This window comes from Nuphar pumila, chromosome 4 (assembly GCF_984573655.1).
Source record: "Nuphar pumila chromosome 4, dmNupPumi1.hap1.1, whole genome shotgun sequence".
Lineage (NCBI taxonomy): Eukaryota > Viridiplantae > Streptophyta > Magnoliopsida > Nymphaeales > Nymphaeaceae > Nuphar > Nuphar pumila.
The window spans coordinates 22,017,001-22,034,234 of NC_143252.1; the positions used below are offsets into that span (position 1 = coordinate 22,017,001).

The 17,234-nt window shown below is 37.7% G+C and overlaps 1 long non-coding RNA gene across 1 annotated transcript in view; it reads right to left on the reverse strand.

Annotated features, from left to right (window-relative positions):
* The window catches only part of LOC149839618 (uncharacterized), a 36,612-nt gene extending 20,612 nt beyond the window's left edge, over nucleotides 1-16,000 (reverse strand). The window contains exon 1 of the long non-coding RNA XR_016431339.1: nucleotides 15,863-16,000. This is a non-coding gene — a long non-coding RNA (uncharacterized LOC149839618). The remainder of the gene's footprint in view (nucleotides 1-15,862) is intronic.
* Between the last annotated feature and the right edge of the window lie 1,234 nt (nucleotides 16,001-17,234).

Sequence of the window (17,234 nt, forward strand, 5' to 3'; positions counted from 1 at the left end):
CAGCGGCTCCGTGAATTTGTCACGCAGGGGTCGAGGCCCCTGCCATTTGTTGGTTCTTCAGGCAGGGGTCGAGGCCCCTGCCATCCCTTGATTAGTCAGGCAGGGGTGGGGTTGGGGCCCCTGCCATTCTCTATTTTTGTCAGGCAGTGGCCAAGGCCCCTGCCATTCATTTTTTGTGCCAGGCTGGGGCCGAGGCCTCTGCCATTCCCTGTTCATCAGGCAAGGGGGCCGAGGCCCCTGCCGTTCTTTGTTCTTAACATCAATTTATATAACTTGAAGTTCATGTAACTAGCAAAAGCAAGCATCGTTCGAATTGACTCTAATCGAGCCACTGGTGCATAGGTTTCATCAAAATCTATGCCTTCTTCTTGATTATAGCCTTGTGCTACTAGCCTTGCTTTGTTACGAATGACTTCACCATTTTCGTCCAGCTTATTTCGGAAGACCCATCTTGTTCCAATTACTGGATGATCCTTTGGTCTATCAACTAGATCCCAAACATCATTCCTAGTAAATTGGTTAAGTTCTTCAAACATGGCTAAAAGCCAAAATTCATCATCACAAGCCTCATTGATATTCTTTGGTTCTAATTTAGATATGAAAGGAACATTTGCAATATATTTTTCTAATTGCCTTCTAGTTTGGACACCACTCTTTATTTCACTAATAACTTGTTCATGTGGATGATTAGGAATTTCTTTTCAAACCGGTTGAAGATGAATATTTTCTTGAGAAGTACTCTCTATCCGGGGTTCTTATTGAAGTATTATTTTTTCTCCTTCGCTTAGAGGTATAATCTGCTCACAATTCTCATCAAATGCAACATGTAAAGATTCTTCAATACAAGATGTTCTTTTATTGAAAATACAATAAGCTTTACTTCTAGAGGAATATCCAAGAAATATTGATTCATCTGATTTTGAATCAAACTTATCAAGATTATCTTTGGTATTTAACAAGAAACATTTACTACCAAAAATTTTGAAATATAAGATCTTTGGTATACGATCATAATACAATTCAAAACATGTTTTATGTAAAATTGGTCGAATAAGAACACGGTTTAAAACATAACATGCTGTATTTATTGCTTCAGCCCAAAAATATTTTGGTAAATTTTTATCTTGAAGCATGGTTCTAGCACATTCTTGCAAAGTTCTATTATTTCTTTCAACAACTCCATTTTTTGGAGCCGCTCTAGGAAAAGCAAAGTTGTGAGATATACCATATAAATCACAAAACTTTAGAAAATATTCATTTTCAAATTCACCACCATGATCGCTACGAATTTTAATTATAGATGTAGATTTGTTCAGTTGTAATTCTTCTACAAAGTTTAGAAAAATCCGAAAAAGCATCATTTTTGCTTTTTAGAAAAATTACCCATGTAAACCGAGAATAATCATCTACTATAACAAAAACATACTTGCTACCATTCAAACTTTGAATTCTAGATGGTCCAAATAGATCTAAATGTAAAAGTTCAAGAGGACTTTTTGTTAAAACAATATCTTTTGCTTTAAAAGAACTCTTGATTTGTTTACCCCTTTGGCAAGCATCACATAAGTGATCTTTCTTATATGGTATTCTAGGTATGCCTCTTACAAGATCATTCTTGGATAACTTTGCAATAATTTTAAAGTTAACATGTCCAAGTCTCTTGTGCCATAACCATTGAATTTCATTTGAAACAATAAGACATTTTTCATTAAAAGTGGATAATTCATCTAGATATAGTTCATACACATTTTTCCTTCTTTTACCTTTAAAAATGATCTTTTTATATTGAAAATCAGAAATTAAGCATAAATCATTTTCAAAAGAAACATGAAAACCTTTATCACATAATTGACTAATAGATATTAAATTATGCATTAAACCATCTACTAAAAGAACATTTTCTATCAAGGGAAATTTTGGATTACCAATATTACCAATACCTATTACTTTTCCCTTGTTATTGTCACCAAAGGTGCCGGTTCCTCCATCCTTATTTTGGAGGGTGGAAAATAACTCCGGCCTTCCAGTCATATGTTTGGAACAACCGTTGTCCAATATCCATTTGCTCCTTATGTTGTGTATATACAACAAAATTAGAAAACAGAGCATTTGACCCCTTTCTATTTTCGGGTCCATGAGAGTTAGTCTTAGGAACCCATATCCATTTGGATTTTGGTTTCCTTTGATAATAAATATTCTTTCTATAAAAGGATTTAGCATGTCTAGAATAATCATGTCTAGGCTTATAAGCATTATAGTTTTCATGATTAGATGCATTTCTATTTGAACTAGAAAGTTTAGTTCTATGAACAAATGGTTGAGAATAATGTCTTTGATTTTTCACCACATAGTTTGGTCTATTTTGAGTATCAAAGAAGCTATATCCCAATCCGGTTTTATTAACCGAGCATCTTTGAGAACCAAAAAGTTTTTCTAGATTCTCTTTACCATTTGTGAATTTGGTCACTATGGAAAGAAGATCATTTGATTTTTCTTTTAGACTAGATAGTTCTTTTTGTAAGAGATTGGTTCTAACTCCAATTTCTTTTATCTCAAATGCTTGGCAAGAATTTTCCTTCTCGAGATCTTCTATCTCTTGAAGTAACACTTTATTTTGAGAGTCAAGAGTTAAATTTTCAGTTTTTAACTCTTTATTTTTAAAACTTAAACTCTTAAATTTATCATATAAATCATTGAATGCTTCTAACAAGTCATCATAGTCAATTTGACTTACTGAATCTTCTTGTGCTACAAAGCACATGTTGGCGACTTCTTCATTTGATTCTTCATCGGAAGAGGAGTCACTATCATCCCAACATGCTTGAAATGCCTTTTTCTTCTTGAATTGTTCCTTGGGCTTGATTTTGAGAAAAGGACAATCTTTCTTGATATGTCCTGCCTTTTTGCAGTTAAAGCACTTGACTTCATTGGGATTGGAAGAATCTGTTTTCTTTACCTTTCTTTGAAATCTTCCTTTTTTGATGAATCTTCTGAATTGCCTTGTGATGAGGGCAATATCTTCATCTTCATCTTCTTCTGAATTTTCTGAGTCAGAAGTAGCCTTAAAAGCAAGAGATTTCTTCTTGGGTTCTTCTTCTTGTCTGTCTTGAAGTTGGACTTCATATGCCATAAGGTTACCAACCAAATCTTCAAGAGTGAGAGTGTTAAGATCATTTGCTTCTTCAATAGCAGTGGTTTTTCTCTCTCATTCAGGAGTTAAACACCTTAGAATCTTTCTGACTAAATTCACTTGTGAATATTCTTTTCCAAGGGATTTCAAAGTGTTAGTTATATCGGTCATTCTAGTTACCATGTCCGATATAGATTCATTTTGCTTCATTTTAAACAATTCAAATTTATGAGTTAAAGCAATTTTAGATTCATTTACCTTTGACGTACCTTCGTGAGTCACGAGAAGAGTATGTCAGATTTCATTTGCTGTAGAGCATTGAGAGATGTGATTGAACTCTACCTTGTCAACGCCACAATATAATGCATTCATTGCCTTGGCATTAAGTGAAGCAGTCTTCTTTTCTTCATCGGTCCATCGGCTGAAATCAGTTGATGGAGTTTGGTACTTTTCTGAAACAACTCTCCAAATATCTAGATCCATGGATTGCAAGAATATTGTCATTCTTACTTTCCAGTAACCATAGTTTGTTCCGTCAAAGAGAGAAGGACGAACAGAGGAGCATCCTTCTTTGTGCTGAGATGTTGTAGTTGTCATGCTAGATGATGATCAAATCAAAATAATAGCAAACATAGCTCTGATCCCAAATGAAAGTGCACTAGGATCGAGGCAACGAGCACTAGAGGGGGGGTGAATAGTGCTTTTATAAATTGTCTGCGGAATATTGAAGGATTTTGCAATTTGAAAAGCAAACACACAAAGAACACAAGATTTTATCCTGGTTCGGTCTATCCCGACCTACATCCAGTCCCCAAGCAAAACCCGCTTGAAATTTCCACTATCAACCTTGTTAACTACAAGATCACACAGACCAAAACCGGTCCCACTTTCAGTAACAACCCTACTGAAAGCAAACAACTCCTTTAAACCAAGGAGTCTTTTTTACAGAAAATAAGTAACAACTTACAATACAACCTATGAGCCTTTCTTTTGAATGCAAATGAGATGCAATTGGCTTTTGAGGTTGTTGAAATACTCTACTCACGAATTCACTATCTCTCAAAGTGATTTGAGTGAAAAACTGAAGTGAAAATATCAAGTGAGTGAGAAAACAAATACTTGAATGAATAGGAGTGAAAAGCAAGAAGTAAATGATTCAAATCGATTGAATTCTCGTTCTTTTGAGTGTAAAATGCACTCATATTTATAGTTGAAAGATTTCATACGTTAAGAGTATGAAAGGGTGTCAAAACCGTCCATTTTGAGCGATCAAAACGTTTAAAAAATGAAAAGACACGCCTTTTTGAAGTTTCAGAAAAATGGCAAAATTAGTCGACTGAAACATCAGTTAGTCGACTAATATTTAGTTATTAGTAGACTGACAGTTATCGTCGGTCGACTGATCTGTTAATCGAGCCGTTTGAAAAACTGAACTTTTGAAACTTAGTCGACTAGAGAAAAATTAGTCGACTGATAATATCATCAGTAGACTGAAAAACCTTTCAGTCGACTGCTGCTAAAATCTTCTAAAAAACAAACATTCTGTTCGGTCGACTGATAAAAGCATTAGTCGACTGCTGCTAAATTTTCAGAAAACACATGTTTTGTTCAGTCGACTGATAAAACCATTAGTCGACTGCTGCTAATTTTCCAGAAAACAGATATTTTGTCCAGTCGACTGATAAAACCTTCGGTCGACTAATTTGACAAAAATGACTTTTTAGAAAATATGGCGCGAAAGGATTAGTCGACTGGTAAGTCTATTGGTCGACTAATAAACACGAAAATTTAAGAAAAGGGTTTTCTAAAAAGATTTTCAAGAGGGTTCTTTTTAAAAAAAAATTCTAATGACTTTTAAGGTGAAATGCAACTTAAATATGCACTCTAAGTAAGGCTCTTACAAGAATCTAAGACTTTTAATGAATTAAACATCTTCAAAGATTCTTCATCGAATTCTTCAATTTCTTCATAGCCTTAGCTGAAATGCAGTTGATTCTACTTGTTCTTGAAGTATCATGTATGACTTCATTGTCGTAACAAACTTGAGCTTACCCAACCAATTTTTTTACATAAAAACAATTAGGCTTCTCCATTCATGCATGGTCCTCGAGTTAATCACTTGAAATTTGTAGGGCATATATTAAATTATGTGGAATGAACAATAAACAATGGCTAAATTTTATGAAGGAGACAGAGCATCCATTAGTTGTAGTCAGTTTCTCATATGTTGCTTGGGCTAGGAACCCAAATATAAGGTCTATCTTCGAAACTGCATATTTATTAACAAAATATGATATCATGGAGTAGTAATACAATAAGCCATGACAAGATCTATCACATAAATAGAGTATTGATTCATGGCCTCTTTAACAGCTAAAACCACCTGGATTAGTCAATTGCTTAGCTCTTTGAGACAAAAATATTGAAAAAACTACATTATATATTGGACAATCATATTCCTATTAAGATTTCACTTAGCCCCATACATCATGGAAAGATGAAGCATACTGAGATTAATAGTACACACAGAAAAGATAGAAGACAAAGAGATTAAGGTATGATGGGACAATTGACAACATATTTGCTAAAGGTCTCACCAAGGCTCGACATTGATTGATCAAAAACAAGTTGTCCATGATAAGAAATCATGTACATTCAGGGAGGCTAGTTGGATGTGTCAGTAGGCATTTTTATAAATATGTACATATTTCTAATGTTTTGTAGATGTAAACCTTGTAAATGGTATTTTGGTTAATATATGTACAACCCTGGACATATTATAGCGAATAAAATGCACCAACATGCCTAGAAAAGATTCATAAGTTCTTCTTGCTCTCCAACATGTCGTTGTGGTCTTTATCATCTTCATCTAGCTTTCTTAGACATCATACCAGCCACTTCCTAGTTATTCACATGCCCACTCTTATATTTTCATGATTCGTACGCTATGGACACATTAGAGGCTCAATTCTTATTCAAACCTTGTTAAGGGATACCCCTCCCTTAAAATCTCACTAGGGTAAAACTTATGGGGACTAAAACCCTTTGTATACATAATGGCCCATACTAGATTTTTAGAGTCCTAAGGAACACTTTAGGTACCCTACTTCCATCATGTAACCACAAAACTAACATTCTAAATCTATATTTGTTTAATTGGCTTCCCTGCACTTAGACATATAACCCCTTTATGCCACAAATTTTGAGTGGTAAGGTAACTATTGCTTAAGGGAATCCACATGTATCCTAGGGCATTTATTCAACAAGTTGAAGGTCCAAGCAAAAGGAAGGTGCCTTAGACTTGTTATTTTTATTGGTTACTGTTATTTGGATTTGTAATCGAAGCATTTCAGATCTTTCCATCATGTTAAACCTAATATTTGGCCTTAGTCATACCCATCCTAAGTCACGCCATTCCAGTGGCTTAATTGCTTCAATACGTCCTATTACAACTATCTTGCGGTCATTTTGTGTTTATTCTTGCTCCCCTGTTTTCATCATGGGCCTCCCTCATCTTAATGCTTTCATACAACACCTATTGCCATCTAATTTTTTAAGGGAAAATTCCATTTGGGGGCCAAGTTTTGCCTATAATTCCAAAAAATGGGCTGCATTTTTTTGAATTTCCAAATATGAGCCAAACTTTTCCTGAAAACAGTTAATTAAGACCTCAGATCAATATCTATCATCTTGGAAAGCATGATTCTTTTTTGGTTTCTTGTATTATCCCTTGAAAATTGAAAATTACTCATTCATCCTCATAAAAAACAGAAAAAGTAAACAGTTTGAACTCTTAATGATGAAGGTCACTGTTGTAATTTGACTTGTGATTTAACAATAGTTAAAGGACAATAATAAATACAGGCCCCTGTTTGTCAGTTTACAGGAAAACAGAGGCCCATATTTGGAATTTCAGAAAAGTGAGGCATATATTTGGAATTGTAGAAGATGCACCGAACCCTAGATAGAGAGAGAGAGAGACGGCTGCACAGGAAGAGAGAACTCGATAATCGTTATTAGGGTCTCTCTCTATGTTAAATAGAGAGAGGCTTAAAAGCATAATTACAACCAAGCCCCATTATAAAAGCAAAATTACAAATAGCATCTAATATAAAAGGACTTCACTTAAAACCACCTATTCTCAACACTCCCCCTCAAGCTGGAGCATAGATATCAATCATGCTCAGCTTGTCACAACATTTTGAGAAATTTGGTCTAGCAAGAGGTTTTGTAAACATATCTGCAACTTGGTCTTCCGACTTTAGATATTTGGTAGTGATATGACCAGCTTGAACCATATCCCTTACATAGTGGCAATCAACCTCAATGTGCTTTGTTCTCTCATGAAATACAGGATTGTTCGCTATATATGTTGCAGCTTTGTTATCGCACATCATGGTCATAGGAGAGAAAACCTTCACCTGAAGATCATGAAGAACAGTACGAACCCACATCAATTCAGCAGTTGTTTGGGCCATAGCCCGATATTCTGATTCTGCACTCGACCTAGAAACCACATTTTGTTTCTTACTTCTCCAAGAGATCAAGTTGTCTCTCAGGAACACACAGAATCCTATGGTAGATTTTTTATCCACTACAGATCCTGCATAGTCAGCATCAGAATAGGCCACTATCTCCAGAGTTTCACCTTTCCTAAACAATAACCCCTTTCCAGGGGAAGATTTTAGATATCTGAGAATCATAATAGCTGCATTCCAGTGTACCTCAGTTGGTTTGTCCATAAACTGGCTAACTTTGCTTACTGCTAAAGCAATATCCGGCCTGGTCACAGTTACATACAGTAGCTTCCCTACTAGGGAGCGATAGCTTTTGCTATCAACCAGTTTTGACCATTCTTCAGACAACTGAACTTTATGGTCCATGGTAATATTTGCTGGTTTAGCTCCCAACATTCTTGTTTCCTTTAATAAGTCAAGAACATGCTTCCGTTGAGACAAAACCATCCCTTCACGGCTCCTGGCAACTTCTATACCTAGAAAATACCTAAGTGAACCAAGGTCTTTTGTAACAAAGTGTTTTTGAAGATGAGCCTTTGTGGCTTTAATAGCTTTCACATCATCTCCTGTAAGAATGATGTCATCCACATATACCACCATAACAACTATGTCAGAGCTAGTTTTCTTTATAAATAGTGTATGATCTGCTGCTGACCTATTAAAGCCAAAGCGTGACATCACTTCAAACAACTTTTGAAACCATGCACGAAGACTTTGTTTCAAGCCATAAATCGCCTTTTTCAATCTACACACCTTCTGACACTCCCCCTCAACCTCGAATCCTGGAGGTTGTTGCATGTAAACGGTCTCAGATAAGTCCTCATATAGAAATGCATTTTTCACATCTAATTGGTACAAGCTCCAACCATGTTGAACAGCTACTGAGAGAACAAGACGAATGGTACTCATCCGTGCAACAGGAGAAAAAGTTTCAAAGAAATCAATACCATATGTCTGAGTATACCCTTTGGCTACTAACCTGGCCTTGTACCTTTCAATAGAACCATCAGATTTGTATTTTATGGTATATACCCATTTACATCCAACAATGTCAGCATCTGTTGGGGAATCAACTAGATCCCATGTATGCTGAGATATTAAAGCATTCATTTCTTCTTGCATAGCCAGCTTTCAGCGAGTATCAAGCTTTATTTGTTGATAGTTCAGAGGAATAGTTTCAGCAGATAAGGCTGAAATAAAGGATTTCATCTGATTTCCAATTCTGTCATCGGAGACAAAATGAGATATGGGATATAAGGTACATTGTCGTGTCCCCTTTCGTAAAGCAATAGGCCTGTTATCATCATCAAGAAGATCACTATTGTTAGTAGAACTTACCTCAGGGGAAGAAGAAGATGAAGGCACTTGCGGAGGTGGATCTCTACGCACATATACCTATGGAGGATTATGAAATCTGGAAGAGGATGAAGTTTGTTTCGGGAATGAGGCCACGGATTCCAAAGGAAAAGGAGGTATAGGTAATGGACAAGACTCAGTTGGATCAACCTGCAGCGGGGAACCGGTACTAGAGTAATATGGAGTGGATTCCAAGAAAGATACATCCGCACTGACATACTCTCGGCGAGAAGTAGGATCATAACATCGATATCCCTTTTGATTTTTGGGATAACCTATAAATATGCATTTTGTAGCTTGAGCAGCTAATTTATCACGGTCAGGGCCAAGTTTGTGTACAAAACAAACACATCCAAGTACTTTGGGCGAGAGGGAGAAGAGGGGGTATTGGGTTTTAGGATATGAATTGGAATTTGATCACCCACAGAAGATGAAGGCATGCGGTTGATCAGATAGCAAGCAGTTGTAATCGCAGCACCCCAGTATAACGAAGAAACATTGGATTGAATCATAATGGTCCTGACAACATCAAGCAGGTGACGATGTTTTCGCTCAGCCACCCCATTTTGTTGAGATGAATAGGCACAGGAAGTTTGGGGTTGGATGCCATTATCTTGGTAAAATTGTAACAGACCTTTTGATTTAAACTCGAGAGCATTATCAGTGCGAACAATCTTGACAATAGATTCAAACTGAGTTTTTATTTCAAGAATTAAAGATTTGATAATACTTAGAACGTCAGATCGTTCCTTTATTAAAAACACCCATGACAACTTAGAAAAATCATCAACAATAACTAGATAGTATCGACACTGAGTCCTAGTAGGAATCTTACTAGGACCCCATACATCTGCATGAAGAAGTTCAAAGACTTTATTACTAGACTGACCCTAACTCGAAGGGAAGGAACTTCGATGATGCTTGCCCAGCTGACATGCTTCACACTGAAATGATGTGGTGGAAGGAATCTGAGGAAAGACCGAACGGAGCTTTGACAATGAAGGATGACCAAGACGACGATGCCACTGGACAGGACTGAATGAATGTTCCACTGCAGCATGAACAGTACCCAATGATGTAGGTAGTAAATTCCATTTTCTTCATAGCCTCCACCAATCTTCTTCCCCGTCAGCAAATCCTGAAAATGACAACCCATTGGATCAAATATTACTCTACAGTTTTGTTCTTTTATAAGGCAACTAACAGAGAGTAAACTTTGAGAAAATTTTGGAGCATGAAGAACATTTTTCAACTGTAATGAGGAGGATATAGAAATATTTCCCTGACCAACAACCGGGGAGGAGCTCCCATCGGCTAATGAGACTCCAAGTTGAGCCTTAATATCCTTTAGATCTGAAAAAACAAGTGAATTTCCACACAAATGTCTGGAGGCACCAGAGTCAATAATTCACTTACTATCAGTCGGATGGAGATGATTTCTGGTTGAATAGGCAACACCAGCTACAAGAGGGGTGGAATTCAAAGGACGAAGAGCTATCAACTCATCATATTCAGCACGACTGAGGGTGATACTACTGTAACTTGCAGAGATATTTTCCTGTGACTTTGTTGCCTCGAGAGTAGTAACATTTGCTTTAGGAGCATATGACTTTGATGAAGAGGAGGTTGGTCAACCATGCTTATCCCAGCAACGATCTTCTAAATGTCCAGATTTTCCACAGAATGTATATTGAAGCTTTCATCTGCCTCCCACACCTCGTCCGCGACCTCGTCCTCTGATGTTCTAAAGATTTCCACGCCCATAACCAGATGAGACAACTAAAGCAGATGACTGAGTCACAGGCTGAGAATGTGGAAGAGAGATCGCAAGTCTACTCAGACGATTATATGCCTCAGCAAGCGTAGGTACATCTGAACCAGTCAACATTTGGACTTTTGCAACAGAGAATTCTGAAGATAAACCTGTAAGAAACCGAGCAACCATAGTTTGTTCTTGATGGTCCTTTTGTTTCGAACAGCAGAGGGGTCTGTGAGCATTAAGTCTTTCAAAGGCAGCTTTTACGGAGGCATAGTATTGGGCCAAGGTTTGATCTCCCTGCTGTAAATTATATATTTCCTGTTCAATTTGCAGGATACGACTCACATTAGTCTCTTGTGAGTACGTATCTCGAAGATTGTCCCACATTTGTTTGGTTGTATTATAGTAAATTAAACCATTTGCAATATGGGGTTTGACACTATTCATAATCCATGACATAACTATGTCATTATCTTCATCCCAGGTAACATATTTTCCCACCTTTTCAGTGGGTTCGTCTTCCAACAAGACATGTTTTCTACGATGTTCAGATACCGACATCATAAATGTTCTGGATCACCTGGCATAGTTAGTTTCATTCAACCTTACATACGAGCCGTACGAAAATGGATTGGCAAATGCCTTATATTCTCCAATATTTTCCAATTTTGAATCACATTTCGAAGTTTCAGCCATACTTCTGGTTCAGCAAACAAAAAACTGGACAGACTCCCATCAACACAGGGAAAAGCGTGTGTTACACTCACACACCAACCGATATAACAATCAGCAGTTGTTCACACACGAACAAAAAAAAAACATGACAGTAAGGAATAGCAGCCCACAACAAGAGTACTTTCCCAGCACAGCAGGGAATCTAGCCTGCAGTTTCCACGACAGTAGTGAACAGCAGCCCACAAACATGAAAAAAAAATTCAACACGTCAGTGAATCACGACCAACACAACTCTGCATACGCAGAACCTGTTTCATAACAGGGGCTGCTCCCCAGACATATACAGCCAAATTGTTGTTTCATAACAGGGGCTGCTCACGAGCAACACCACTACGAGTTTGATTGTTGTTTCTCCAAAAAACCAGGAAGCGCGGCATGAAATCACGATACAAAAAAAAAACTCAGGGCCCAAATATCAGGGTATCACGGCTGAAATAAAAGCACTGATATCTTTCACACATTCATGGCAGATCAGAAAGCAAAGAGATTAACACACAGGAGCTAACGTGGTTCAGTGCAAACTGTACCCATGTCCACGATATCAAGATCTCACGCGAAAAAAAAAAAACAAGGCCCAAACATTTGCAAAATCACCAACAGCAACAACAGAATCACCAGGGAATGAAATAACCAACAGCAAAATCACCACTAACCAACATTCGTCAACACTTACCAACAGCAGAATCAACCGGGAATGAAATAAGACTCGGCAACAGAGAATCACAGCAGGAACTCACAGCGGAAAAAAAAACTCGACAACAGGTAGTCACGAAAAAAAAAACGAGGAGCTACAAAACCCACAGCAAGCATCCACGACCAGCAGCACGCCCAGATCTGTCATCAGATCTTAAAAAATTATAATCGCTGACCTGATTGGAAAAATATTTTCATTGGATCGAAGTTTGATCACGATCAAGAAAACTTCCACGATCGACTGTGCTTTGATCACAATCGATCACGCTCCCATGATCGACTAGGCTCTGATACCATGTAGAAGATGCACCGAACCCCAGATAGAGAGAGAGAGAGAGAAGAGAGAGAGAGAGAGAGAGACGGCTGCACAAGAAGAGAGAACTCGATAATCGTTATTAGGGCCTCTCTCTATGTTAAATAGAGAGAGGCTTAAAAGCATAATTACAACCAAGCCCCATTATAAAAGCAAAATTACAAATAGCATCTAATATAAAAGGACTTCACTTAAAACCACCTATTCTCAACAGGAATTAGGGCCAAAGTTTGGCCCCTATATGGAATTTTCCCTAATTTCTACACGTTGAGTGTTTATGACTGAGATGTTGTAAGATAGGAGTCTCATCAACTGGTTTCAGAGTGAATGTCTCTCTCACCCCTCCATCTGAGATGGTACAAGATAGGAGTCTCATAAACTGGTTTCATAGTGAATGCAAAGCATGCTAATAAGTTGGTACCAAACCAATGTGACAATTTACATAAATGGGAATAGTTGAAACGCTATCGATGCTAATATCCAAAAAAAGTCTCCCATCAATAGAAGAATAGTCTACCAGCAGGTATCAGAATCTGACTAGTGCTATCACCTAGATTGCCTAAATGCACAAAAAACATAGCAAACTCGTAAAATGGAGGATATTTACGGTTGTCCTAATTATTTAACATTTTTGTTTCCACCAACAGCCAAAGTTTGCTAACATAACTGAGATAAGCTTTAGGGCTGAAACTGTTTGCAATACCAAATGTTATTCTAAACAAGTTCACCATTATTTCTCCTATTTGTGAATTTGAGAAATTTAAAGCATAAAAGAGAGTGAAGTGTAATCCAGAATGTGAACCACAAATGGACCAAATACTGGTCTATTTGGATTGGAAAGCCCTTAATTTATTTGGCAGGAAACAAATGGAATTTGAGTCAAAATAAGAATCAAATCAATGAAGATAAAAGGAACATCAACCAGTCTCTAGATTATTTGCCACAAAATATGATCTACATGAAATATTTGGAAATAGCATAAATTACACATTGTTCAAATACAGTAGGTGGTGCATGGGAAGAAACAACATTAGCAATCAAAATATGTTTCCACCATACAAGCAACAAACCCGAGAAAGCGTAACTGATCAGAAAGGATGGCATCAAAATGAAAGGCAAGATCAAGAGTAAAAAAGTAATGAAGGAAAAAGAAAAGGGTGAGGAACAAGAAATTTGACATAAAGAAGTGAAAAAACAAAAGAAAATTTATGCAGGATAATAAGAACCTAAATGGATGCCTAAGCAAAATTTCTACTACCAAAGATTACCACAAGAACATGTGCATATGTGATACAGCTGAGTGTTTCCATACATTTGAATCAAGTCTTTTGACTCATTGTGTAACCCCTTTCATTCATTCAAGTCCATCCAATTAACATCAATCTGAGTTTCTAAACATCAGTGAATTTCATTCAATATCTAGAATCAGATTGTTTTGGTAAATCCTCAATTATACTTGTAGAGTTTGTGCATGCCTCTTCTTGAAACATGGTTTCTATGGAAGTTATATGCTGTTTCAATGGCAGGACTGACAATATAATCCATCAGGGAAATATGGCTAGAGTTCTTTACACTGGAAGCATTTGGATATGAGGAATTTAAGCTCAATTTTAGCTGGACTCTGTATTAGAGCAACCTGCCTCTTAAGGTGTTGTTTTTGTTGGCTTTTTCTATTTATAGGAACTGGCAGCTTTTCTTTTGTATGTTTGTGAATATGAAAGGAAGGGGTTCTAGTGAGATAGGAAATGTGATAGAGGAAAGAGAAAAAGGAGTATTCTGATCTTTCTTGAGTGACTGAGTACCAGATTAATTTTGGCAGTTTCTTAAATTAAAAGCTCTACAGTAGACAGTGAAAGGGATCATGAGCTCTAGCGATGGAAAACCTTCCTTCCAATTATAATATCTTTGTAGTCTACTGATTTGGGTTGCAGAATTCTTCTTTGATGAAAAAGAGAGAAGTTTCTGCTCATCAATAAAAAGAGAAACAATTTTTACCAAAAAAAAATAAAAGCTTTCCGATTAGTGCAAAAAAACAAAAACAACATTTTAAGCTCCTAATAACTGTGCACATGACATTCAGGAGCTCAGGATTAGTAAGGATGTGTTAGAAAGTTACACTGCAGAATAAACACGAGAGAGAGAGAGAAGAAAACAAGCACACACAATGACAGACGATTTGCGTGGTTCGGCCAATGGCCTACATCCACAGGCGGCGGAGGAGCAGAGATTTTCACTATGTCAAAAAGGAATTACAAAGGTAGATGACGGCTCTCAGTCATAGAAAACCTAAAGCCGCACGGAACACCCAAACTCGCTAAAAGTTACCTAAGCTAGAAAACCCTAAAAGAGTATTTATAGGACCTTGTTAAAAATAGGCCTTACGGCCCGGTCCCTCCGCTGCCACCACAGACTTCCAAAAAAATCCTCAATATGGTTTTCTTCAAGTGACATGTGTTGGGGTTGTAACATGGAATTCAACGCACATCTCAACAGGATGTCAAGTAATTTCCCACGTTCTCTTAGGCAAAATTAAAGTGTTGGTGATAATGAATTAAACATGAGCGGCATTATCTGATCTCATTTTCATGAGAATCTGGTCAATGCATGCAATTCCAAGACCCGGTGTATCCCATTGTTCTGGAGTCCATACAGTTCAAATGGTTGAGCTCCAATTCCAGGGTCTTTCGTCACCTAGAGACCATTCACCCTGGCCACTATGAGCAAAACGCATCCATATCTGAAGGAACTTCTAACAATCCATATCAACGATGAAATCAGTTTATGCACACCTATTTATTCAGAAAAATGATACAATTAGGGAAGCCACATTGTACCATCGAATACAGGTTCCCATATGTTCCTCTTTTGTACATGGATCCAAACACCAAGCCGTATCAAAAGTTTTTCAACCATGATCAAGAGTAAGAAAACAAAAGACACCACAAAATGCAGAAACAGCTTATACAGATGCCTTCCAAAGACGAAAAATTGAAGAAGCAAAAGAGCAAAAATTTCCCAGCATCAATTCAAACATTACATATAGGGACAACCTACAACAATACGAGATCTTCAACTTCCCGAGGGCTCTAAGGAGACACCGGAATATCAGATCGACAAAGAATGAGTTTTATCGAATTATGAATCTTGAAAAAGTTCGGCTTCGGACAAAATAAATCACGGATCGACGACAAATAACATCGCAGTTTTCCAACAGAAGAGATTCGATAAGAGAACTGAAAGAGATCAACAAGAAACGAAGAAAAAACAAAACAAAAGGGAAAAAAGTGGTTGTTAAAACACCCAACAGAATCAGAAGAAGGAAAAGATACGAAAGAACAAGAGATCCTCTTCTTTTTTACCTCCCTTTCTTCCTTCTTTCTCTGCTTTTTTGGTGGCTCGCAGACAGACGATCTCGATCTCAATCTCGATCGGGGAAAAAGGAAGAAGAGGGTCTCTGATTCAACAAAGGACCAATCTCGCGTGCCCTTTGTTGTTATGGACGTTTTCTTTCTTTATTTTCATTTACTGACTCGGCACGTTTTTAAGTAAGGGCAAGCCGCAAGGGGATAGTGGGGTCCCACCATATGTGGGCTTGACTTGACCAACCCAACCCAACCCATCCCCGTGTCAACGGGTCGGATCTAGATCGGATTCAGGTGGAACCGAACCTGGATTTGATTTAAGGTGCAGGTTCCGACAATCAGACCCGCTATAAGAAAAACCATACACAGGTGTCCTATAAGGATTTCATGGACCATACCAGGTAAAATAATATTTTTTTATCTTTTCTACATTGAAATTTTTTGGATCTTAATCAAAATTTGGGTCGGTCTTGGGTCTGTTATGAAAATTCACAAACCATACCCGGATCCATGTATTAATCGGACCCTTTGAGTTTGACTTGGATTCTAATTGGACCCTGGCCCTATAGGGTTTAGCACGGGTTGGGTCCGGGTCTAACCCCACTCATTTTGACACCCCTAGCCTCGGGTCTTGTTTGACTGAACGGGAATAATGTGGACTCAGCCGAACCTATGGGCTGCAATTTCACAAAATAACGGCTAGATTTTTATTCTAATACTAATATTCGTTGCAAGAAATTTACAGGCCGTGATAATTCAGACAATGTCTCAAGAAATTCAAAATCTTGTCATAATTTCTATTATGTTGTTATCAATGTGGAAGCTTTCAACGGTCATAAACATTGATCGTATTGGTCGGACCTCGACAACAACGCAAACTGACCTAGACTCGGGGTTCAAGCAGTGTGACAATGTTTCCTGAATTTATTTCCTTAAATAAAAAAATTATCGTGAAATTGCAACTACTTCAAGCTTTTTACCCTTTTAAGCAGATTGTGATTTTCACGAGTTTCTTATATTTTTAATTGTTATCTTCTTGATAGTTTTTTTGTTTCTAATTTATCATTAGAACTTTCCTTCTTTCTGCTCATTTGGTAGACTTGGTCAAGTCCAAAACTTGGTGGAGTTGCAAGTTCAAGTGAATTTATCTCATGGGTGAGAGAGAGAGAGAGAGAGATATTTTTTCCTCACTCGTACCCGTTTCACGTAGGGATGGCAGTGGGGTGGGGCGGGGGACAAGGTCTCCACCCCCGCCCCGTCTCAAGATTTTATCCTCCACCCATGCCTCCATCCCCGGCAGGGATGGATTTTATCCTCCACCCCTGCCTTCATCCCTGTTTCATGTCCTCCATCCCCGGTTCAAACGGGG